The sequence below is a fragment of the Balaenoptera acutorostrata genome, chromosome 2 (assembly GCF_949987535.1).
Source record: "Balaenoptera acutorostrata chromosome 2, mBalAcu1.1, whole genome shotgun sequence".
Classification (NCBI taxonomy): domain Eukaryota; kingdom Metazoa; phylum Chordata; class Mammalia; order Artiodactyla; family Balaenopteridae; genus Balaenoptera; species Balaenoptera acutorostrata.
In genome coordinates, this window is record NC_080065.1 from 161,775,183 (window position 1) to 161,799,304 (window position 24,122).

General features: G+C 38.8%; 1 long non-coding RNA gene across 1 annotated transcript; it reads left to right on the plus strand.

The window, feature by feature from the left end:
* Positions 1-11,739: 11,739 nt before the first annotated feature.
* LOC130707385 (uncharacterized) lies at positions 11,740-21,018 on the plus strand. Its single transcript, XR_009007280.1, has 3 exons — positions 11,740-12,597; positions 15,711-15,785; positions 21,005-21,018. It is a non-coding gene; the product is annotated as an uncharacterized LOC130707385 (long non-coding RNA).
* The last annotated feature ends 3,104 nt before the right edge of the window (positions 21,019-24,122 follow it).

Below are 24,122 nucleotides of genomic sequence, written 5' to 3' on the forward strand. Positions count from 1 at the left end.
TTCTTCTCCCAGGGGAGTTGGCAGGAATTTTAATAAAGTGAATCTAGCTTGAATGTAGCCTGAAGAAGGGGTGCTGATTCCCATTTCAATGGAGAAAATTGCTGTGTAGCCTTCTCGGCTACCAGTCAGAGCATCATTTTAATTCTGTATTCCAGTAAAATGGGTGCAAGCAGAGCTGAAGAAGCAGCGCACGTTAGTCGTTGTATTTTCTTTCTTCACCAAAACAGTGCTTGCCATACTAGTATAATCACAAGTGCTAAAGTGTATGCGAGACTGTTAGCTGTCGTCAACATCTGTTTCTCCTGATTTGAATGAATTTGGTGATGAGTGTCCAGAAAAGGAGGGACAGTTGTACCTAGAAATCAGTTTCGTTGTTGAATTTAACTTCTGATATTTCCCTGTGGGATAAGCTTGCTCAGAATTTATTTGGATTATTTGACTTCCAAAGGTAAAGAATGAAACTGGAGGTTGATTATAGGCTTCAGAGAATTAGCATTTTGACACATCTTTTTATTAAGGATTTTGAACTCCAACAACTGTTGAGAATCTTTACAGCATGATGCGGATAGTTAAATTTATTTAAAGAATCATATTCATGAATTCAAATACCTGATAATTTTATTGTAAATTTATTTTTCATAAGAAAAAGCCAGTGCTTTTCAAGAGTTTGAAGACTGCCATAATTGAAAGTTCACTACTTGCTAAGCATAATACCAAAACCAGAAACTGTAAAAGAAGAGGTTCTTATCTTTGCACTAAAAAAATTCTGTATTTAAGTTGCCATAAACTATGTTAAAAGAAAAATGACAGATTTGGAAATATATTTGTAACATGCACAGCAGGCAAAAGGTTGTTTTCCAAATATAAAAAGATCTTAAAGTGGATTAGGAGAAAGGTTAAATGTCCCCAAAACAAAATGAGCAAAGAACAAGAACAGATGAGTCACAAAGGAAGGAATACAAAGCGCCTGTAGATATGTGAATAGATATTCAGTCTTACTTGTAATCAAAGGAAAGCCCAAAAAAGAAAGAGAAGAAAGAAAATACCCAGTTGTCAAAGGTATAGGAAAGTGCTCAGACATCGTTTGGTGGAAGTTTAAATCTGTACAGACCCTTTTAGAGATAATTTGTTGTGTGTATTAAAATCATAACTGCATACCCTCTGATCCAGGAATTCCACCTTTCAGAATTTATCTCCAGGAAAAATTTGGATAAATGTGCAGAGATACACATGTGAAGGTGCCTGTTATAATAGTGGAAAATGAGAACCAAACTAAATATTTATCAATAGTTATAAGTAAATTATTTAATATCAACACGTTGGAATTCTATGGCAGGCATATTTTTTCCCCAGTGTTTAAAATCATTGTAAAATACAGCTTACATTCACCATGTTAAATTTACCATCTTAACCAATTTTCAGGTGTACAGTTCATAAGGTACATTCATACTGTTGTGCAGCCATCACCACCATCCATCTCCACAACTCTTCATCCTGTAAAACTGAATCTCGGCACCCATCAAACAGTCACTCCCTGTCTCCCGTCTCCCATCTCCCCAGCCCCTGGCAACCACTCTTGTGCTTCCTGTCTCTGTGAGGTAGACTGCTCTAGGGACCTCATGTAAGTGGACTCGTGTAATATTTGTCTTTTGTGACGGGCTTATTTCATTTGGCATAGTGTCCATCCATGTGGCAGCGTGTGTCAGCATTTGCTTCCTTTTTGAGGCTGAAAAATATCATTAGGCACTTTTTTAAATTTAATTTTTGGGTGGGTAGTACATACATTTAGTTCAAATTCAAGAGGAGGGAGGGTTAGGAGGAGAGAAAGATGGGAAGTGGCTGGGAAGTGACTGCAGATGTATATGGGATTTCTCTTAAGGGGTGATGGCAGTGTTCTAGAATTAGTAGTGATCAATGTATAACTTTTAATATGCTGAAAACTGCTGACTTACACACTTTAAACTGGTGAACTTTATGGCATGTGTGAATTATGTCTCAATAAAGCTATTATTAAAACATTTTCAATGTCAGTTACACCTGTTAAAAAAATTTTTATGCGGAATAGAATATAAAGTTTTCTTACATGTTGTCCCCCAGTGATTCCAGTTCGTTCCTCCCTTCCTCCCTTCTTGCCTTCCTCTGTTCCCCCAAATAACCGTTAATTATTACTTGTGTAACATTACAGAAGTATTTTTATTTCTTATGATATTTTTTATTTATAGTAAATAGTAAATATTTATTGTTCCCTCCCTTTTAACCAAAGTGGTAGCAAATTGAACACAGCCAAGCAGGCATCTCTGAAGTCTTTTCTCTTATTTTTAAAGGTAAAAATGTCCCTTTTTATTGATTACTTGCTTACTGTAGGGGATTTAGATAGTACAAAAAAGTATGAAGAAAAATGTAAAATCTACCCATACCCAGACACTGGTAATAGTTTGCATCCTTTTAGACTTTTCTCTGCATGTTTATACTTTTTAAAAATTAGAATCGCAGTCATCCTATACTTGCTATTATATATCTGCTTTTTTACTCTTAATATGTTGTAACTGTAGTTTTTATCAGTAAATATAAATCTACATTTAGAAAAATTGATGCATAGTATTAAACTGGGTGGACATTTCTCATTTACTTAATTCATCACCTATTAATATCCATTTAGGTTGTTTCTAATTTTGTCGCTGGTGTAAACAACAGTGAGCGTCTTTGTACACTTGCCAGATCGTTTCCTTGAGATATTTACTGCTGTTTTGCAGTTTGCCAAAAATTTTAAACAATGTCTGTTTTAACATATATGCCACAAAGATTTCAATGATATTATTAGCTCTGTGAAAAGATGGTGCAGGCATTTATAGCCTCACTTTAAATATGAGGAATCTGAAACCCAGAAAGATGGCAATGTGTTCCAAATTAGGTTGCTCTTTAGTGTGAGAGCTGGAACTAAAACTCCTGTCTTCTGATTGTGGGTTAGTTTCCTTCCACTGCGGCACACTGCCAGACCTTGAATACCTTGAATACAAAGGGTGATTTTCTGTTGTTGCTTCTTCATTTCTAAAAACATGATTCTTGATGTAACTTCCTTTTAGGTTCTTTGTATAATGTTCTAGAATTTATCCATTCAGATTAAAGGTTCATATACCTTCGTTAGGGATACGGGCTAAAGATATACCCTCTGGAACATTTTACTAGCTTATCTGCACTAACATTTTCATTTAATTGCTCAAATTACTCACTTATATTGTTATCTTCTTCTGTATAAATAGCACACACAGCCTCAGTTTTTTGTGTTTTGTTTTTTGTTTTTAAAGCTTCAAGTTATCTAATTACCTTTGGGTACTAGCTTCAGTGGGCTGCGAGAATTGCTTTAATTCGAATGCCAGCTCTATTACTTACTGTGTGATCTTGGGGTGAGTTATTTAAGTCTCTGTATGCCCGGTGTCATCATCAATAAAATTCAAATAATAGTACATGTGTTATAGTGAGGATTAAATGAATTAACACATAAGGAGTGCTAAGCACATTCTGGCATGCACTCATATGTTTATTATTTAATGTGCTAACTTAATTGTAAAGCACTTAAAAGTCATTTTGTATTTTGCCATCCTTTGTGTTTTTTGGTGAAATTTTTTGTATGATGTGTCCGTATTCCTATAGGTTTCCCCTGCCTTTCCCCACTCCTCACCTTCAGTTCTGTGTAATACCTTCTGTTAATCTTGAACAGTGTCTTTATTTAGTCAAGCAAAGTGAGGAGCTGCCAGACTGACCTTGTTTCCTGTTGGTAATAAACACAAATTAAATTACTGACATTTTACAGATTATCTCAGTCAGTTTTAAAGACAGTGTAAAACAGAATAATGTGAATCCTCATTTGCTAAATGCAGGGTTCTGAGAGCTGTGGTAGCTGCTTTCTCATTCCCCGTAGTCTGCTTTGTTTCTGCTACTTGAGGAGGAAAGCTCATTTGGGTTTTCTTTTTTGTCTTTATACCAGCACATGCAAATGACAGTCCAGGCTCTCCAGGATGAATTGCGGATCCAGAGGGACCTGAACCAGCTGTTTCAACAGGATAGTAACAGTAGGACTGGTGAGCCTTGCGTGGCAGAGCTGATGGAGGAGAACTTTCAGAGGCTGCACACTGAGCATGAGCGGCAGGCCAAGGAGCTGTTCCTCCTTCGAAAGACTCTGGAGGAGATGGAGCTGCGGATTGAGACTCAGAAGCAAACCCTGAACACTCGGGACGAATCCATCAAGAAGCTTCTGGAGATGTTGCAGAGCAAGGGGCTTTCTGCTAAGGCTACTGAGGAGGACCATGAGAGAACAAGGAGACTGGCAAAGGCAGAGATGCATGTCCACCACCTCGAAAGCCTTTTGGAGCAGAAGGAAAAAGAGAACGCTCTGTTGAGAGAGGTGAGTGGCCACTTTCTCAGTTGTTATGACTGTCTTTTTTTCCTGATTAGTCAGCATTTTGACCTAGATAAATTTATATGCTCTCCTGAGCTAGTGCAAGGGAATTTCTTCTTTCTTACCTAAGTTCTGCACTGATTTCTGTTCTGATTTGCTGTCTTGTATGAGATGACATTGGTTGGCATGTATACTGGTTTAATACCTTTCTGGGTTTTTTTTTCCCCCTCCTGATTTCTGTAGACTCATTTTGTTGCTAGAGGGGCACAGAATTTTCTTGATTTGTTCCTCATCTATTGATTTGTTCATAGAGACACACACAACAAAACCAGAATTAAAGTAGCTGACTACTGCTCAATTTTAAAATATTAATAATTGAAAGTAAGCGATTCCCTCGGTTTCGGTGTGCTTATAAAGTCCTAGGCAGCAGTAATGGATGTTTGCCCTGTGGTTTCCATGGAAACTGTTGCCTTGCTGTAAAAGATCCGTGATAAAAATTATTTGCTGCCCTGGAGGCACAGCTAGAGGGAATGATACAGAGGTATGCTGTCACTTATTTTTAGAGAGGAAACTCAGACTTTAGCTGACCACTGTGTCTACTGATAATTTTTCACTTTTCTATGTAATGCTTCATTTTAAGAAAGCTTAAGTGAAGAATTCATCTTACATTGAATTAAAAAAAAATGACAGCTCTACTTCTCTATATGAGGTCAGAGTCTTCAGATAATTTTCACATTTGGATAGGGGGAAAAAAAATCTCAGAACTATTTTAGTGCCAGTCTGAATAATCCCTTTTTAAATGAAGGGTGAGGAAGGCGGTTAAAAGCAGCAAAACAGCGACTTCCCCTGATGATGGCGACGGTCTGTATCTGCTCTCTGCAATATGGTAGCCACTGGCTGCATGTGACTGTTGAGCAGTTGAAATGTGGTTAGTGTGACTGAGGAACTGAAATTTAAATTTCATTTAAATATAACTAATTTAAAATTAAATTTAATTAATCAAATTTAAATTTAAGTATGTCTGTGTAGGTAGTGGCTACTGTATTAGGTAGTGCAGCGATGCATAATGCATAATGCGGGTAATGTTACCCGCTTTTCTTAATAATTTGTCTTGAACATCTTTCTTTGTCAGTACATGTAGAGTTTTGTAATTTCAGTTGAATTTATAATGTTCTGTTGCATTTATTTATATTTCTTACTGTTGAACATTTAGACTACTGTTAATTTTTCATTATTATAAAACTGTGCTGCACTGAATATCCCTAACCATATATTCCTGTACATTAATTTTTTTCTTTAGCATAAATTTCCAGAAATGAATTTGCTCAGGGTGTGTACGTTTTCAAAACTCTGGATATCAGTCTTGTCTCCCAGAGTGATTGGACCAGTTTATCCTCCCAGAAGCATATACTGTATTTTTACGGTTAATCTGCAGCTATGTGCGTTACAATCTTCAAATTACTGGACTGTATTGTTTTAGAAAATTTTCTATCAACTACTGTGTTGTAGGCACCATCCTGAGTTTCTTTCATTTTACTTTCAAGAGTTTATATTTTAATGAGGTAACCTGGAGCCTGGCCATAGAACATTGTAAGAGAAGGTGTAATCATCTCAGATAGCATGCAGCATGAAAACCCTACCAGCATCGTGATGAACTTTGAATGTTACGTTTTTACTCCTTCTGTCCTGAATATTTCAACCTGTGCCCATTTATTTTTGAGTTTTGGAGTTACTAAAAAGTGAATAGTTAAGGATTATGGAAAGCCACAGTGTTATTCTGGCAGAGAACAACCAGCAATATGGTGAGTTTGAACAAGTAGTAGGAAAAAACATGAATTTAAGACTAATTTTGAAGTAACAAGCTCTACAAATATTAAGTCCCACTTCTGAACATAATGTGGAAAGAAATATAGGCCTTGTTAGTTGTATCAATACATAATTCCAGTTGCCATTAGTAATGTAGCGTCATCTTACAGGAAACACAGTCCGATAGATTAAAATTATTTAAGAGCAAGTAGAAGTGATTGCTTCATGAACACATGTTTAGAATGCTGGTTCTCCTTTCTTTGTCTCCTACTTGCCTTCAAGACTTAGCTCAAATTGCAGTTCTTCTGTGAAGTCTTCCTTGTGCAGCTCTATACATATATGTAGATGAGCCAGTAATATTATAGTATACTTCCACGTGTGTTTCTTCATTGTTCACTTAATTTTTTGCACCAAGGATGTGTATATATATACATATGAAATTTTATCTTGTCAGTGTCTTAACAAATGCACAGTGGGTACTCAGGAAATGTTGGTTGAATAAGTTGAAATGTAGGGAAAGAAGTTTAAGCCTGGAGCTTACAGAAAGAAGGATAGCTTTTCCAATTCTTTTTTCTCCAGTGTGACCACTGGATACTAAAACCTAACGAAGGTTAGAAAACAAACTAAAACCCCAAACCAGTTTTGCTTATGAGTTTAGGTACAGAAGTTGTAAATAAGATATTGGCAGATAAAATCAGCATTATGATAAAAGGATAATATTCTGACCAAAAGGAGTTTATTCTAGGAATCCAGAATGGCTCAATATGTCATTCACAGTTATAATTTGTAATAGGTGAAAGGAAAAGATAACCTCGTAGTGTTTGATAGCTATCTCAAAGACGTTAGATAAAATGTTAGACACTTTGAAAACTAAACCAAATGAACTAAAAATAAGAATGGAATGATACCTTTATAGCATGACTTAAATAAAACAACTCAGTAAATATGTATTATAAACATATTTTAAACTAGTAGCCAGAATTGTGCTTACTCTGACGTATACTAAGACGCATCCATTAAAGTTAGGGAGAGGCAAAGATACTGTTCATCAGTATTTACATTATTCTGGAAGCGTTAGGCAGTGCTGTTAGATAAGGAAAATGGAATAAATAATATCAGTAACGGTAATGGAAAGGATAGGGCTAAATTTTCATTACAGTGTAGATGGGAACATTAATATAAAGATGCTGCTTTCCCCCAACTCTGTGAATTTAGTGTAATCCCAATAGGAATATTCTTGACACGTGCCCAAATGACGTTGCAGTTTCTTTGCAAGGAGAACAGTGCGGGAACACTTGTTTAAGCAGCTCATGGTATATGTGTTTTAAACCCAGTGATATTAAAATCTGTGGTACTGGCACAGTAATAGATAGCTAGATTGATGAGACAGAATAGAACCCAGAAATAATATAGTTTTAAGCATATGATACATGTTTGGGAATAATCACCATCTATTTGGAAAACAGTACATAGTTACATCAAATTAAGTTCTAGATGAAATAAAGAGCTACTTGTTAAAAAATAACAACACTAGAAGAGAATGTAAGAAAAAGGTTTTAATACAATCTTGAGACAGGAAAGAATCTTTTATTGCCATAGCAAGAGGCTTAAACAATTAAATTTGTGTATGTTAGAAAATACAGGTAACAGAAGCTAAAATGGTAACTTGGAGTAAAGCTTTGTAACATGTGGCTTGACTGTTTCGTTTCCAGAGTGACAAGGTGCTAGAGGCACTCGGCACAGCCTTTCTTTGCTCATTACTCAACAAACATCCATTGAGCTTCTAGAATGTATGTGACCCTGGGATACACGCTGGGTATACATTTTCCATGTCAGAACACATGGTCTGTGCCCTCCTAGAACTTAAAAATCTGGTGAGAGACAATAAACATAATTATGAGAGGAAATAAATTAGTTGAGTCTAATTATGTTGGGAGAGGGGATAAACAGGGTAAGCATCTTTGAGGAGGTGCCCTTTAAGGGAGATCTGAAGAAAGTTGAAAGAGTCTTGCTGAGCATTTGGGTAAAATCATTTCATGAAGAAGGTTAACAGTTTCAAAGGCCGGATGAGAAGTTTTCAGGAGACAGCAAGGAGACTAGAGGACAAAAGCATATTGTCTAAGGGGAAAACAGGCATGAGATGAGAGGTTGAAGAGGTAGCCAGGGCCAGAGTCATTCATTGCATTCATCAGATATTTATTGGGCACTAACCCATGTGCAGAGCACAAGGAAATATAGTAGCAGTGAACAAAACAAAAAATCCATGCCCTCTAGGAGACAAAGCACTTGCCTTCAGGATCCCTGCAGGTAATGCAACAATTTTATTCAAAGTGCAAGAGAAAACTGCACCAATGTTTAATCAAGGGAGTGATCTAGTTTAGCTTTTAAAATCTACTCTGGCTGTGTTGAGAATAAATGGGGGAGGGAAAATTACGAGTGAACAAGGAAGTCTGATAAAGAACAACTCTAGGTTGGGTGAGTGGTGACTTGAAATGGCTATTGTGCATTATATCACTAGTGTGTCAAGAAAGGCAGAAAGAATTGAGAGCTGGCAACACTGGGATATCCATAGATTTTATTATTATTGGATTATTGTCCATCTTTTAAAAAAGCGGGTTTTCATCACTTCCAAGACTCATAGTTTTTCCCATCTCAACAGTATGAAATTGAGTTAATAAGTCTTATCCTTGATGGCATCTTAAAATCTCTGTCAGCAAGGCCACAGTCCTGCTTGATTTGTTTGCCTGTGTACTCACAAACAGTTAACAGCTGCTCATTTTAGTCAATGTTCTGAGTATTGTTGCTATTTCTCATGTTAACTTTAGCTGTTGTTCAGTATGTCTTCAGTAATATTATGCTGTGAACCAGCATTGAAACAGTTATTGGTATGGAGAAAGTTATAAAACAGTTCAAAATGATATATGATTAAACTTTATGGTTAAATAAGTAAAAAAGGGTCTTGCAATCAATATAAAATAAAAATTCTGAATGATAGAAGCTTGGGTCATGGTTTATTTGGAGGCATTTCCTTCTTTTCTTTCCAGCACATTAAACAGTGGTTTACCTTACAATCAGTGGCATCTTAGATTTGATGAAATACAGTAACATTAAAATGGCACTCATAAAAAAAAAAAAAAATGGCACTCATATCCAGGAACATTTGTGATTAGTTTTCCATTTTGTTTATGAACATGACTCTGTAGATAGCAGGTAAATAATTCCCCCAAATAAAAGCCAAAGAAGAAAAACAAAAATTAAATTAAGCATTGTATTTTCTGTTTGTACTGAAATTACATTGTTACGTGACTTACTGTTAGATTTTGTATTGTTTACTGGAGTGCCTTTCCTTTGATGGATAGAAGCGTGAAGACATCTGTTGGACACATACTGAACTACAGTCAAGACGTGGTTAGTGCCTGGGGCCAGGCGTATGGAGTTTTAACAGGCTTTACAGGTGATTCTGTGATACACCAAAGTTTGGTTCTCAGTCTGTTGGCAGAACATACCTGAATTGGCTATGGAATTTTTGGATCGGCTATCCATATGCATACCAAGCATTGTCTATAGGCTGAATAAATATTTCAGTTCTATACGTGCTCCTGTTTTTTTGAAATGTAGATCCTATTGTGATGAATAAAATAATTTGTTGGGAATTCCCTGGCGGTCCAGTCGTTTGGATTCCGTGCTTCCACTGCAGGGGCCACGGGTTCGATTCCTGGTCGGGGAACTAAGATCCGCATGATGCACGACATGGCCAAAAAAACCCCAAAAAACAGAAATTAGAATACTAATTTGTTTTAAAACATTTACACGTATGTTAATTTTGGTCTCTATAATATTTTAGTCAACAAACCTTGTTTAGTGCAACTGCTCTCATGTTAAGATTTGCAGCAGTGTTTGAGGTTTAAAAGCCATACTCTTAATCTACGGATTCAATGCAATCCCTGTCAAACTACCACTGGCACTTTTCACAGAACTAGAACAAAAAAATTTCACAATTTGTATGGAAACACAAAAGACCCCGAATAGCCAAAGCAATCTTGAGAACGAAAAATGGAGCTGGAGGAATCAGGCTCCCTGACTTCAGACAATACTACAAAGCTACAGTAATCAAGACAGTATGGTACTGGCACAGAAACAGAGATATAGATCAATGGAACAGGATAGAAAGCCCAGAGATAAACCCACGCACATATGGTCACCTTATCTTTGATAAAGGAGGCAAGAATATACAGTGGAGAAAAGACAGCCTCTTCAATAAGTGGTGCTGGGAAAACTGGACAGGTACATGTAAAAGAATGAAATTAGAACACTGCCTGACACCATACACAAAAATAAACTCAAAATGGATTAAAGACCTAAATGTAAGGCCAGACACTATCAAACTCTTAGAGGAAAACAGAGGCAGAACACTCTATGACATAAATCACAGCAAGATCCTTTTTGACCCACCTCCTAGAGAAATGGAAATAAAAACACAAATAAACAAATGGGACCTAATGAAACTTCAAAGCTTTTGCACAGCAAAGGAAACCATAAACAAGATGAGAAGACAACCCTCAGAATGGGAGAAAATATTTGCAAATGAGGCAACTGACAAAGGATTAAACTCCAGAATTTACAAGCAGCTCATGCAGCTCAATATCAAAAAAACAAACAGCCCAATCCAAAAATGGGCAGAAGACCTAAATAGACATTTCTCCAAAGAAGATATACAGATTGCCAGCAAACACATGAAAGAATGCTCAACATCATTAATCATTAGAGAAATGCAAATCAAAACTACAATGAGATATCATCTCACACCAGTCAGAATGGCCATCATCAAAAAATCTACAAACGATAAATGCTGGAGAGGGTGTGGAGGAGAAAAGGGAACCCTCTTGCACTGTTGGTGGGAATGTAAATTGATACAGCCACTATGGAGCACAGTATGGAGGTTCCTTAAAAAACTAAAAATAGAACCACCATACAACCCAGCAATCCCACTACTGGGCATATACCCTGAGGAAACCATAATTCAAAAAGAGTCATGTACCAAAATGTTCATTGCAGCTCTATTTACAATAGCCAGGACATGGAAGTAACCTAAGTGTCCATCAACAGATGAATGGCTAAAGAAGATGTGGCACATATATACAGTGGAATATTACTCAGCCATAAAAAGAAATGAAATTGAGTTATCTGTAGTGAGGTGGATGGACCTAGAGTCTGTCATACAGAGTGAAGTAAGTCAGAAAGAGAAAAACAAATACAGTATGCTAACACATATATATGGAATCTAAGAAGAAAAAAAAAAAGTCATGAGGAACCTAGGGGCAAGACGGGAATAAAGACACAGACCTACTAGAGAATGGACTTGAGGATATGGGGAGGGGGAAGGGTAAGCTGTGACAGGGTGAGAGAGTGGCATGGACATATATACACTACCAAACGTAAAATAGATAGCTAGTGGGAAGCAGCCGCATAGCATAGGGAGATCAGCTCGGTGCTTTGTGACCACCTAGAGAGGTGGGATAGGGAGGGTGGGAGGGAGGGAGATGCAAGAGGGAAGAGATACGGGAACATATGTATATGTATAACTGATTCACTTTGTTATAAAGCAGAAACTAACACCATTGTAAAGCAATTATACTCCAATAAAGATGTTAAAAAAAAAAAGGTGTCAGATATGGGGATATATGTATATGTATAGCTGATTCACTTTGTTATAAAGTAGAAACTAACACACCATTGTAAAGCAATTATACTCCAATAAAGATGTTTAAAAAAAAAAGCCCTATTCTTTAACTAGGTTCTAGGCTAGGAATTTTGGCTCTAACATGTCTGAGGAATGCCCATCTGTATCTTTGGCAGTTGTCAGGTAAGAGCAGAGGAGGTTAGAGGGAAGAAAAGAGAAATAAACATATATAGAAAAAAAATAGACACCTTGGACAAAGAGTAGGAAGAATTAAAAAAGAAAAAAGGTCCCTAGTTAGTTTTCCCTTTCCTAGTGATTTTGGAAAGTGTGAACATTGCATTGCATAACTTACTGATTCAGGTTATCCTTCCTCATCTTTTTTTTTGTTGTTGTGTCATTTGTACCTCATTTCTGTTTTGACAGGAAGATATGTTTTCTCAGAAGCATGCTGTTACTTGAGATGGTAAAGGGTCAAAGTGCAGTGCTGTCTGACAACGGCGGAGTTGAGGTACAGGAGGAGTAGTGAGGGTTCCTTCTTCACTTCTCCGTGTGGAGTACAGTAAGCCCAGAACTTGTGTGGAGGATTGAAATCTGCTGAAGGGACGTCTACCCTTGAACCAAGGGTGCTGGAGGCTAAAACCTGAAACTTGAAAGAAAGAAATTTCAGACATTAAGTACTACTTTTCAGTCTCAAATGCTCCTTTCTCTCAGTTGTGTAAGTAAATGTTGACTTACTTTTAAAAAGAAAGAAACTACTAACAACGGAGAAATTTTGTTCCTAACTTGTTTGTTTTCTTTCTCTAGTCATTATTCTTTATTAAATCAGTGAGAGGAACTGAACACATTTTCTACCGTGTACCACAGTTGACAGTATAACAAGATCCAGATAATTCTACCTGTATGAATCTCTGGGCTTTCTTTAATTTGTGTAGAGTGAAAATTTTCAGGCTAAAAAGAGCGAAATAAAGCAAGCACTAGGACATTCGACTTCTTACACTTGTCTGAATGGTACATTCTTTTTTATTCCCAGAGTCCTCTCCCTTTATTAACGGTGCAGGAGTCAGAGGCTCGATGTGCTCTCTGGGAAAGGGGAGTTGGTCAGCCCACTGACTGCAGGAGGTGTTCATGATGAGCTTTAATGCGCAGGCCTTTGAATGGAGATCTGTTAGGACTGATAGGTTTTACAAGCTCTTAACAGGAAAGCTTTATGCCTGCGAATGGTTTAAAGTGCACCCTAGTTCCTTAGCAGAGGAGGATTTTTTTTTATTCAAATGGATTTCTTTCCTTATATATCGCTGATAAGCTTGCTAGAGTTTAAAATGAAATTGTAATAGTTTCACTGTAAAGCATTTGGAAATTTCCCTAATATCTGTGTGCCCAATTAATCACCTGTTTACAGTGTAGGGAGTAGATTCAGTGTGGACAGACTGGAGGCTGGGGGGTAACTGATGAGTTTGTTGTTTTAGTGCAGGTGAGAGGTGATTATGGCCTGAACTAATGTGTTCAGATTTTGTCCTGGATTAATGTGTTCTGCATTTTACTGTCTTAATGAAGTGTTTTATCTTGCAGGGGTTAATTGTAGATTAACTCGATCCTTAACGAGACTTGCTTTTACACTCTGTTGGCTCTAGTCTAGGTAGCCTTCCCTCCAGGGCTAGACTGTCTCTACTCCTAAGACGTGGCCTTTCTGGTGTCTCTGCTGAGTGCCTCTGACGTTCTCTCCACTCTGGCTCTTTGGAGCTTGAATTCTTCCCAGCCCCATGTGAGTTCAGGTAGTTGCTCAACTCATAGCTCTCTGGTAGTTGTTCTTTGACACTGTGGAGTCTTTCCCTGTACATGCAGGCTTAGTATTTGGTCAAAGACTCCAGGGGACCCCTGTCAGATCAGACACTGCTGCTTTTCTGGCTAGCTTCTTCCTCTGTGTCATTCTGCTCTGCACATTTCTCCTGTCTTTGGGACTCTTACCCACTGATCTGTCTTCTGAGCTCTGCGGGACTGCTGTTTTCTGTTTGGTCTTCCTCTCCCTGCATCACATATTGGATAGCAAGTCCGGACCATAACCTTGTTAGTTTCTCTTCTCTCAAGGATCATACTCCTGTGCTGCTTGTTTTCCAGCGTCTGAAAACAGTTGCTTTATGCATTTTTGTCTAATTTTAACATAGTTTATGACAGGAGGGCTAGTCTTCTGTCTGTTATGATCAGATTGTGTTGACCTTGTAGAGGGTGAGAAGTAAATAGGAAACTCGTTGAAGGATTGAAAACAGACTATTGCCGTGATTTGTTGATGCTTTATCTAGAGTACACCATTGCTTTCTTTAAAATGGACGGAGGAAATGAAAGGAAACTTAACTCGAGGCTGTTGTAGTAATCTAGGCTTAAACTAGACTGGAACTGTAGTGAAATGATAAATTCAAGAAATCTTTTGAAGCTGGAACAATTAGGACCTGCTCTAGAAGGTGGTAGGAAGTGAAGATGTGGGAGGAATGAAAGGAGACACTGTGCTGTTTGGCTTGAACCACCGGGAGGGTAATGCCATTTAAGGAGATGGGCAAGACTCATCAGTCTTCAGAGGAGGGGCTAGGTTAAAGAGGAGAAAATGACGAGTTTTGTTTTGGATGAAATAAGTTTGAGTGACCTAGTAAACATCTATATACATGTCAAATGGGCAGAGCAGAGGGCAGGGCTAGAATTTCACCAGCACTGTTCAGATGGAGAATATCCATCTGTATTCTCTGCCATCGCTAGGGGCTGTACCAGGGTACTCTGGAAGTACTGGCTGACTCAGAGACATTCCCAGAATCTGACAAGAAAATAGCCTGAGGAGGTCTGGTAACTTCAGGGTGATCCTTGAAGACCCTAACTGTGATATTCTGCCATCTCCTTCCTTCCTTTCTGATCCTGAACGCACTGACATTTGGATTGAAAAAAATAGCTATGTTTTTCTGCCATTTGCTACCTGTAGACTGTTTAGAAAACTTGTTCAGCAGTCTTACCTTCTTTTTTTATCTGATTGTAGCCCCTCTGGAGAGAGATTTCCATCGTAGGTAGCCCGGTTGTTGTTGCTCTGGGGGAGGATGCTGTGCAAAGGAGGTTGTCCACACATGCTTTCAGTTGTTTTGTGCAGTGCGGACTGTGGCTACTTTGATTCCTCCTTTTTCTTTTTTTTTAAATAAATTTATTTCTTTTTGGCTGTGTTGGGTCTTCGTTGCAGTGCGCGGGCTTCTCATTGCGGTGGCCTTTCTTGTTGCGGGGCACGGGCTCTAGGCGCGCGGGCTTCAGTAGTTGTGGCTCATGGGCTCTAGAGCGCAGGCTCACTAGTTGTGGCGCACGGGCTTAGTTGCTCTGCGGCCTGTGGGATCTTCCCGGACCAGGGCTCGAACCCATGTCCCCTGCATCGGCAGGCGGATTCCTAACCACTGCGCCACCAGGGAAGTCCTGATTTCTCCTTTTAAAAAGGGACTATTTCTAATCCCCTTTTTGGATTGTTTGGAGTTCTGATAATATGGAGTCCTGTGGAAGAGTGACACACAACCTGGAGATGTGCTGGAGCTTCACCTCTTGTGGTGGCTGGGGTCTGTGTGACTTACCGTGTATAACCAGGTGTGCAGAGACGGGGACCCGCCTGTACCCCTTAGCCTGAATGCAGTCTGTGTGCTCCCTGGTCCGCAGGGAAAGGTCAGGAAGACAGAAAGTGGATCAGAGTGTCTTACAAGGCCGGGGTAGTCATCTTTGCATGTAACTACTACTCCCTCGCCTCTCCACTCCCCTCTTGAAAAAATGAGAGTGAAAAGGAGGGCACTTACTCTCTTTTTTGCTTCTCTTGTATAGGAGATGCATCGGAGATTTGAGAATGCCCCTGATTCTGCCAAAACTAAAGCTCTGCAAACTGTTATCGAAATGAAGGTAAGTGAGAACTTCTTAAGGAATCTTATGTGTCATTTCACATTTTAATGTGTGAGTTTAAGAAAGTGGTATGTAATAATAGTTCGCTCATTTTGTAGACTGAGAAGAAATAGTAAGACTTAATGAAAATGACACATTAAAAGAACTTCAGTTTCATTTCCTCTTGTCCAGCATTTCTTGGAGTCAGCTGTTCTCAAACCTTTTGATATCAGGGCCCCTTATTCTCTTAAAATGACTCATTTCATTTGTTTTTAAGAAAATGTACCAAGTTTGTGTGTCAGTTCTTCTCTCGAGTTAAGAATAGGGTTCCGTGAAAAAAGTACCTGATTGGGCTTGCAGCTCACAGAGCACCCAGTGCTGTCCTGGGAGCAGCGTCACACCCAGGTGCAGCAGCCGGGCCTGGCCCCTTCCTGTTTCGTCACACAGCATGGTACAGAGATACATACTCAAGGGCTGAGCATATGAAAAGTCACCAGGGACATTCCTAAGTGAGCCAGTGTTTTCAAAATGTTCTTTCTTATTTTTCTTTTTTGTCTGAGAGTGCTGACACTGAAGAATACACTGACGGCTAGCACGGTTTGGCGCTGTTGTCCAGAGGCACGAGCGCTTTTGCCTGTCCTTTATACCTTTAGTGCACGTGTTAACACAGTGGAAAAGGCACATAAAGTCATAGTATTATTATGAAAATAGTTTTGACTTCTCAAAAGGGCTAGGAGGCACCCCCAGGCTTTCACGGACTATACTTTGAAAACTTCTGCTTGAAGTTACTGAGTAGTTAGAAATCTTTAGGCTGAACGTTATGGTGATTGGTGACTAAGCGCTTGCCTTCTGTGTTAAATTGCCTGGATTCAAAACCTGGCTTTATTTAACCAGTTGTATGACATAGAACAAGTAACCTAACCTCTCCATACCTTAATTTCTTTATTGATAAATGGTGATAACAATAGTACCTATCCCATGGGTTCTTTTGTGGTTTAAATTAGTTAAAACAAGTAAAACACTTTAAACAGGACCTGGCACATAGTAAACATTCAGTCAGTGTTAGCTGCTATGCTATTATTATTTTTATTAACAACATATTCCTTCTTGCAAGAGCTAGAAGACTCTTACAGGTAGGGACCCCTCCCTCCCCCCCTCCTGCCCTCTCTGTCTCTTTTTTTAACTTCTTTGTATCCCCTAAAAAATTTGACACGGTGTTTTGCATCATGTGCCTTCATTTAATATTTGTTGATGTGGCAAGAGTCTTTAGTTTTTGGTATATAAATAGTTTTATGTAAATAGATGCTTCTCAAGTACAGTTATCAGAATGGTTCTCTTAATTTAGAAGATTTCCTCTTAAAACTTTGTTTTTATTGTTGTATACATCTTTATTCTCACTGGGGAAAGGGTTTACCAAACAAATACCAAATTAGTGGACTCTGGGTTCTTTATAGTTAGACAATTCATAGTCTTGAACATAATCTTGTAAACAGCCTCTAGAAAGGTGTAATTACATATTCACATTTCCCACAAGTTTATTGGTACATGTTATTTCCTGATCCCTGTTGGAACCTAAAAACACACGAGTGTACCTGTGTTCACAGAATTATTTTGCTTGCCTTTTGATGGCACAGGGAAGTGTACTGGTTTTAACTGGCAATAGATCTATTTTAAGTTGTGTTAACCTCCAGCCATTCTGCTAAGAAGCAAGAGACTGAGATTCTGGTGGCCCAGTGGGGTCAGGTAGATGTTATGTTGAAATTGCAGATGCAATAGCTGAGATGCTGAGAGTGTGGCATGAGCTTGAGAGGATCATGAAGACCTAGACTGGTCTTTGGGGGAAATGGGAAAGGAGGTGATGGTGGACAATAAAAGAGCCCAGCTGTCTTCAAGGTGACGTAATATTCTTTTCTCTCTCCTCCTCCTCTCCCTCCTCCTTTCTCCCACTTTCTTCCCTCTGCTTCCTTCTCCCTTCTCTAACTTCTTCTTTTCCCTTTAGCAGTGGAGGAGCAGGGAGGAATTACTGGACTGCTGTAGGGTTAGAGTTTTGCTGGGTAGATATGGCAGAATTACTGGGATGCAAGTGAGTTGAGGGTGGAGGTGAAGGAGTAGTTGGGATGATGAGTCCAGGAATGTAGCCTGGATAGGAAGGAAGAGAATTCAGAATGGATGGACAGGTTGGGAGAAAATGTAGAAGTTAGGGAGGTGGAGGACTCTGTGAGATACCAGAGCAGCAGTTAATGTGAGTGACGGTGTGTCAGGCCTGGGAGGAGAGGCCTGGGTGATGTGGTCTTGTAAACTGGATAGCTAAAATGGACCGGAGGATGAGGGCGTTGGCATTACGGATGTCAAGGAATTCGGACATTGAAATCCTAGGATTATGGCAAGAGTGGCATTTGAAGGAGAGATCTATTGTCAGCCGGGTGCTGAAGACTTCTTCAGCGGGCGGGAGTGACGGGGAAGCCCCTAGATGGCAGCCGTGCGGAGGGAGAGTGAAGAGGAGTGTGAGCTTTAAATGGGAGCAGCATGGAGGAACCTGGAGGATGCCCACACTTCTCCCTGCCACTCTGTGATGCTGGTGGATTAGTGAACTTCAGTGGAGAGCGCTGGGGGAAATTATATCCTTCGGGAAAGCCTGGGTTTACTTAGAGCAGGGAGACAACTTTTGAAAAAAAGTTGAGCATTTGGGAAATTTAACAAGGAAAAGAGGATTTCAGTGGACTCAGTGGGGTTGGTTGATTAATGATGGGAGACCCAGGGCTGGGGAAGTATAGAGTAGTAAGATGATAAAGAATTTATTTATTTAGTTATTATACGTTCTAGGAGTAAGAAACCTCCTTGGAAAGGGCTGTCCTCAAATAAACCCAGCCTGAGTACTGGTCGGTGCTACAACTAGTCCAACATATCAGGCGTTAATTTTCTGGCCTCATCCCAGAAAGTAGCCTGGCAGGTTCTTTTTCTGCCTCATGGCTTTCAGAGCTGCAGTTATGGTCCCTTTTTAGGTGCAGATTTTATGGTGCATGATTTGATAGTGAGTGTCTGATTTGGTCAAGAGCTGCCTCTCTGTCTGTGTTGGGCTTTTCAGATAGTGCATTTGAAGCCGTTTATTTGTTTATTCTTCATGGGCCGGGATAGCTTTAAACGAGTAAATCAAAATCCTGGTTTAGGTTTAGAGTGTCTCTGATTGTGTTAATTTAATATGTTTAATTTTGAACCAAATGTAAGTTTCATTTGAATAGATTTGTAAAAGAAAATTTTCGTTGTGTTATTTTTAAACGTAATGCAATGCAAGTCAGAGGAGTACAGCCCTCGCCTCTCCCCCGAACCTAAAAATAGCTAGCTGTAAGTGTCTCATGATAAATCCTTTAACTCTTATCGGCATACTCTCAGATAACAAAGAAAGTCAGTCAAGACAGGCTTGAGGTAAAGTGAAAAGAGGAAGTCAGTCTCAAAATTTCTTCCTAAAGGAATGGTTTCTCTAAAATTCCAAACAAAATAAAGCTATACTGAATTTATGCTCTTTAAGGTCTTTACTTCTTAGGTGAATAAGCATATGCAACTATAGATGTAAAAGTATCTATTCTTTGTAGGAGTTTTTCTGTAATTGATGACATCTAAAGTAATCTGGGGATAAACTGGATATTGTGACAGACAAAACCAAGAAAATGAGTATAGACGGATGTTGTACTAGGAGGTGATATTCGTGGTGATGCTGATTTACAAGGACAGTGATGTTTCTTTTTAGAAATCATTATGAGATATTTGAAATGCATGGTGAAGTACAGCGAATAAGTAAGATTACTAATGCAGTAAGTAGCCTCCTCTTATCTGCAGGGGATAGGTTCCCCGACCCTCAGTGGATGCCTGAAACCACAGATGGTACCAAAGCCTATATATACTATGTTTTTTCCTATACATACCTGTGATTAATTTTATAAATTAGGCACAATGTGTAAGGGATTAGCAACAGTAATTAATAGTAAAATAGAACAGTTATAACAGCATGCTGTAATGGAAGTTATGTGAATAGGTCTCATTCTCTCTCTTTCTCTCTCTCTCTCTCTCTCTCAGTATCTTACTGCACAAATCTAATGCCTTCTTCATCTAAACTAAGCACTTGTCATGCACTGTAGCCGTAACTTTTGCAGTTTGAGGTGGCACGAATTTCTTTTTCCTTCATCCCAATTTCACTGCTGGAAGATTCATTCTGACTGTAGATCTTAGCAACCTCAGCATATGATTTTTTCTCTTAGTGAGAACTTCCACCTCTTCACCTAAAAGAAACACCTTACGGCTTCTCTTTGTCAAATCTGAATTGCCAGCATACTACTCTTGTGCTTTGGGGACGGTATTAAATAAAATACTGTCACGTAAAAATGGTCACTTGAACACAAGCACTGTGATGCCAGGACTGTCCATCTGATAACCGAGATGGCTGCTGTGAGTGCCTAACGGGCGCGGGTACACTGGACAAAGGGATGGTTCACGTTCTGGTGGGACAGAATGGGATGGTGTGAGAGTTCATCATGTTGATTGGAACAGCGGTGCACAGTTTAAAACTTCTGAATTGTTTTTTTCTGGAATTTTCCACTTGATATTTTCTGACCGCAGTTGACCTCAGGTAACTGAAACCACAGAAAGCAGAACCACAGAAAGTAAAACTGTGGAAAAGGAGGGACCACTGTGTGATAAAGTGTAACTGTTAACGTAATTAGTCATCCCTTTGTTTTTCTGCAGTGGGACGTTATCAGATCTTTATTATTGTAGATAACGGTTATACGCATTATTGTGTAAATCTCTGAAACCTTCTTACTCTTTTCCCCACTCCTTTGGGGGCAGAAATAAGCCTTTTAGGGGGGTCAAGTAAAATGATAAAATATTATAGCGAGAAAAGGTTTTACTGTTAATATTACAGATGTTTTCACTAGAAGTTTGTTGACCGTAAAGTACTTAGAAACTTTAACTAGTTTTCCATTGCTTCTACTTCTTTAGTTAATACTCTCAATTTTAATCAAAAGGGTGCAGAGGAAAGGATAGAGGAAAAATCATACTATAGATCTCAGTCCTCCTCCTCTCCACCATATGGCCATGAAGGATATATTTTAGAAGCAAGGCACCAGTTGCAATATTTCTACATATTTGTTTATCTTTATTAAACTTCACATCTGTAAAGACAGACTTGTGCAACCTCTCTGACTTTTTGCGAATACTTTAATGTCTAAATCTTCCTTTGTCCTCAGGATTCAAAAATTTCCTGTATGGAACGTGGGCTCTGAGACTTGGAAGAGGAGAGTCAGATGCTGAAATCGAACGGGGCTTTGAGTACTGAAGAACGAGAGGAAGAAATGAGGCAAATGGAGGTCTATCGGAGCCATTCTAAATTTATGAAAAACAAGGTAATGGTGTGTGATACCGTAATTTTTAAATGGGGTTTGAAAAATTGATGCATGTTCCTACTTCTTTAGTGATGATGGACCTCACGCTGTTTTATCAGGCTTCAGGGAAGAATACTTGTACCGTAATTCTTTCAGATAGAACTTTCCCAGAATTAAAGTCAGAATTACTGATGTTGTATAGTTATTTCAAATTTCACTTCAAAGAAAATTACTTGTATGAGGCTAAGTGTGTATTATCACAGTTTAACATTTCATGTCTACCAGTACTTCTGAGGCGATTAGTAGGATTACATCCAGATGAGTTTTTCTCACTCTATGAAACATCGTGTTCTCTATGTCTTGTGAACAAATTTAGAACTCAAATTCAGCCTAAGAGACTGAATCCACCTCCCCTTTTTTTTCCTGAAATGGCTTAAATAAAATCGTGTTTTCCCTTCAAACACAGTTCCCTAAAGGAAAGCCCTTGGCGCTCTCCCTTGGAGAAGACCCATGTGTATCAGGTTTATTGTTTCCCACGTGCACTTGGGGTGTATGTACAGTAGGATAGGCATCGCTGAGACATATCAGTCTGTATTATAACCTCAGTCACAGTATTCCTTCTTTAGAGCCAAAGGCATTTATTTTGATCCTATGAACTATTTTAGGCAAATTGGAGGATTTAGTTTATTACAGTTATCAGTTTATCAGGTCTGTGGTGTTTTAAAGATCATAATTTCAATTATAAAATATTAGCTAGAAAATAAGTGTTCCTCCCCCTCCCCCTGCCCCCCATATCCCAATTGTGTTAGTTCCCTAATTTCTCAGAAGTGAAAACTGTTCCTTTAATGATACAGTTTCTGGCTTCTTTCTGTGATACCCATACCTGCATATAAGTCAGTAGAATATTCCTCTGTTATTTTAAGAATCCGTTATCAATGACTACGGCCAATTTCATGTAACTTTTAGAAGTTAAAAATTCACATATCCAACTTTCTGTTAGTTTTTATTTATCATTCTAACTTGAGAACAAAATAAAATATCATCTCTGCTTCCCATTTGCTGATTAGCACATTTCAGTCCATTACCCTGTGAAAATAGTGAGCCCATCTAGGGTCCTTTGAAGAGGAAATTAGGGGAACAGATTTGATTGTGTTATATGAGTTATTGTTATTTCCAGTTACTGCTCTGGCTCAAAAGCAGATAATAAGAAGACCTAAGTTGACACATGAGTGAAAAAGAATAACAATGTCGTGGCAGGTAGAGCAACTGAAGGAGGAGCTAAATTCGAAAGACGCTCAAGGGGAGGAGCTGAAAAAGAGAGCGGCTGGTCTTCAGGCAGAGGTCTTTGCCGAAAGATTTACCCTTTGCGTGCAGTGATCCCACAGTGGGACCCTGCTGCTCTGGCTCTGGGTGCTCACACTTTCACTCTGTGGTCGGCAGCTTGGCCCGGGACTAGCACTGACCAGCCTGCTCTGCTCTTTAACTGACTCCTGTTCACCGGTTTGACCCACGTGCCACCCTGTGTGCAGCGAGCCCTCATGTGCTCTGGAAGCCCTGTCCCTGGTTTTTTATTGTTGCTTTGTCACTGTGTGGATGGTGCTTCAAAGCTGTTTTTTCTCGACTCCTTTCCTGTTAACCAGAAACTTGTTGATTTATGTGAATGGTCTCTTTCTCTTCTTAGGTACAAAGAATGTGCAGATGTTCTAGGTCCATCACCCAGGGTTTATTTGAGTCTGATTTCTTGAGTGAAGTGCTTTACCTTCATATGTAGACATCATCTTTAAGTCCCCGATAGGTGATTTTGCAACGAATTTTACTTTCTTTGGAACAGATGTATAGAAGTGATTAGCTTATTTAGTTATCTGGTCAGTTAGAAGTAGCATGAAACTTAAAGTCTCTAAATCTATTCAGTAGCTCAATCATCTGTCTAGAGAACTTGAAATTCCATTTCAAACTGTGATAAAATGATTATAATAAAATAGCTGACACTTGAGTACTTACTATAAGCATTTTATAACCTACTAAGGTAGGTATATTCTCAACCCAATTTATGGATAAGGAAGCTGAGGTAACACAGTGGTGCTCAGGAAGCACAGTTAGTAAGAGGCAGAGTTTGATTTTTACACAAGCCATTTGGTTCCAGAACCTGTGCTGGTAAGCTCTGCACTCCACTGCCCTATACTAGGCTGTGCACACATTTGTCTCACAAGTGTCAGGAAAAAAACTGCTTCTGAAAATTACAGTAGGATAAGACTGGAATGCAGCATTAAAAGAAAAAAAAGAAAACCACTTGTGCTAATTTAGTGTGTTTGCTATTTATGGACCACTTTATAGTACAGATAGAAAAGTGAGATATTTTGTCTAAAAGGGTCCAATTTGGTTTGTTGTAACCATGTATTGTCTAGAGGAGAAGTTGATCTATAACTTTTTTTTCCTCAGCTAGTATTATTAATTTCTTTTTGTGTCGAACAACAGGCTAAACATTCTCTACATTTTTTTGGTTTAATCTGTACGCAGTACAGTGGCACTGGTTTGCTTTCTCCATCTTACTGATTAGGAAACCAAGGCTTAGAGAGGTAGTTACCCAAGAAGACACACTCGTTCGTTCTCACATGGGATTGACTGCAAAAGCCTTATGCTCCTAACTTTTAAGGAAAATTTGTGCTTCTAAACTCTTCTATTTAGGATATTTTCTTCTTTTTCTCAGTCTTTATGGTCAGTATAGCATTATTTGAGGATTATTTAGTAATGCAGATGATGAGGAAACTGAGATTTTATATTTATTTTTGATCACATGGTCTAGAGGTAGCTGGAAATTTGAGTAATCTTTAAGCCATAGTTCTTTAGCTGATGAGGTGAGAACATTTTGAACGTTTCTCCTGACTATTCATTCATACCACAAGTGCGTTTTTAGTGCATTCTGTTCGTTAGGGGTGGGATGTTGGTAAAGGGATGTCATGAAAGATGCTACACCATTACAGTA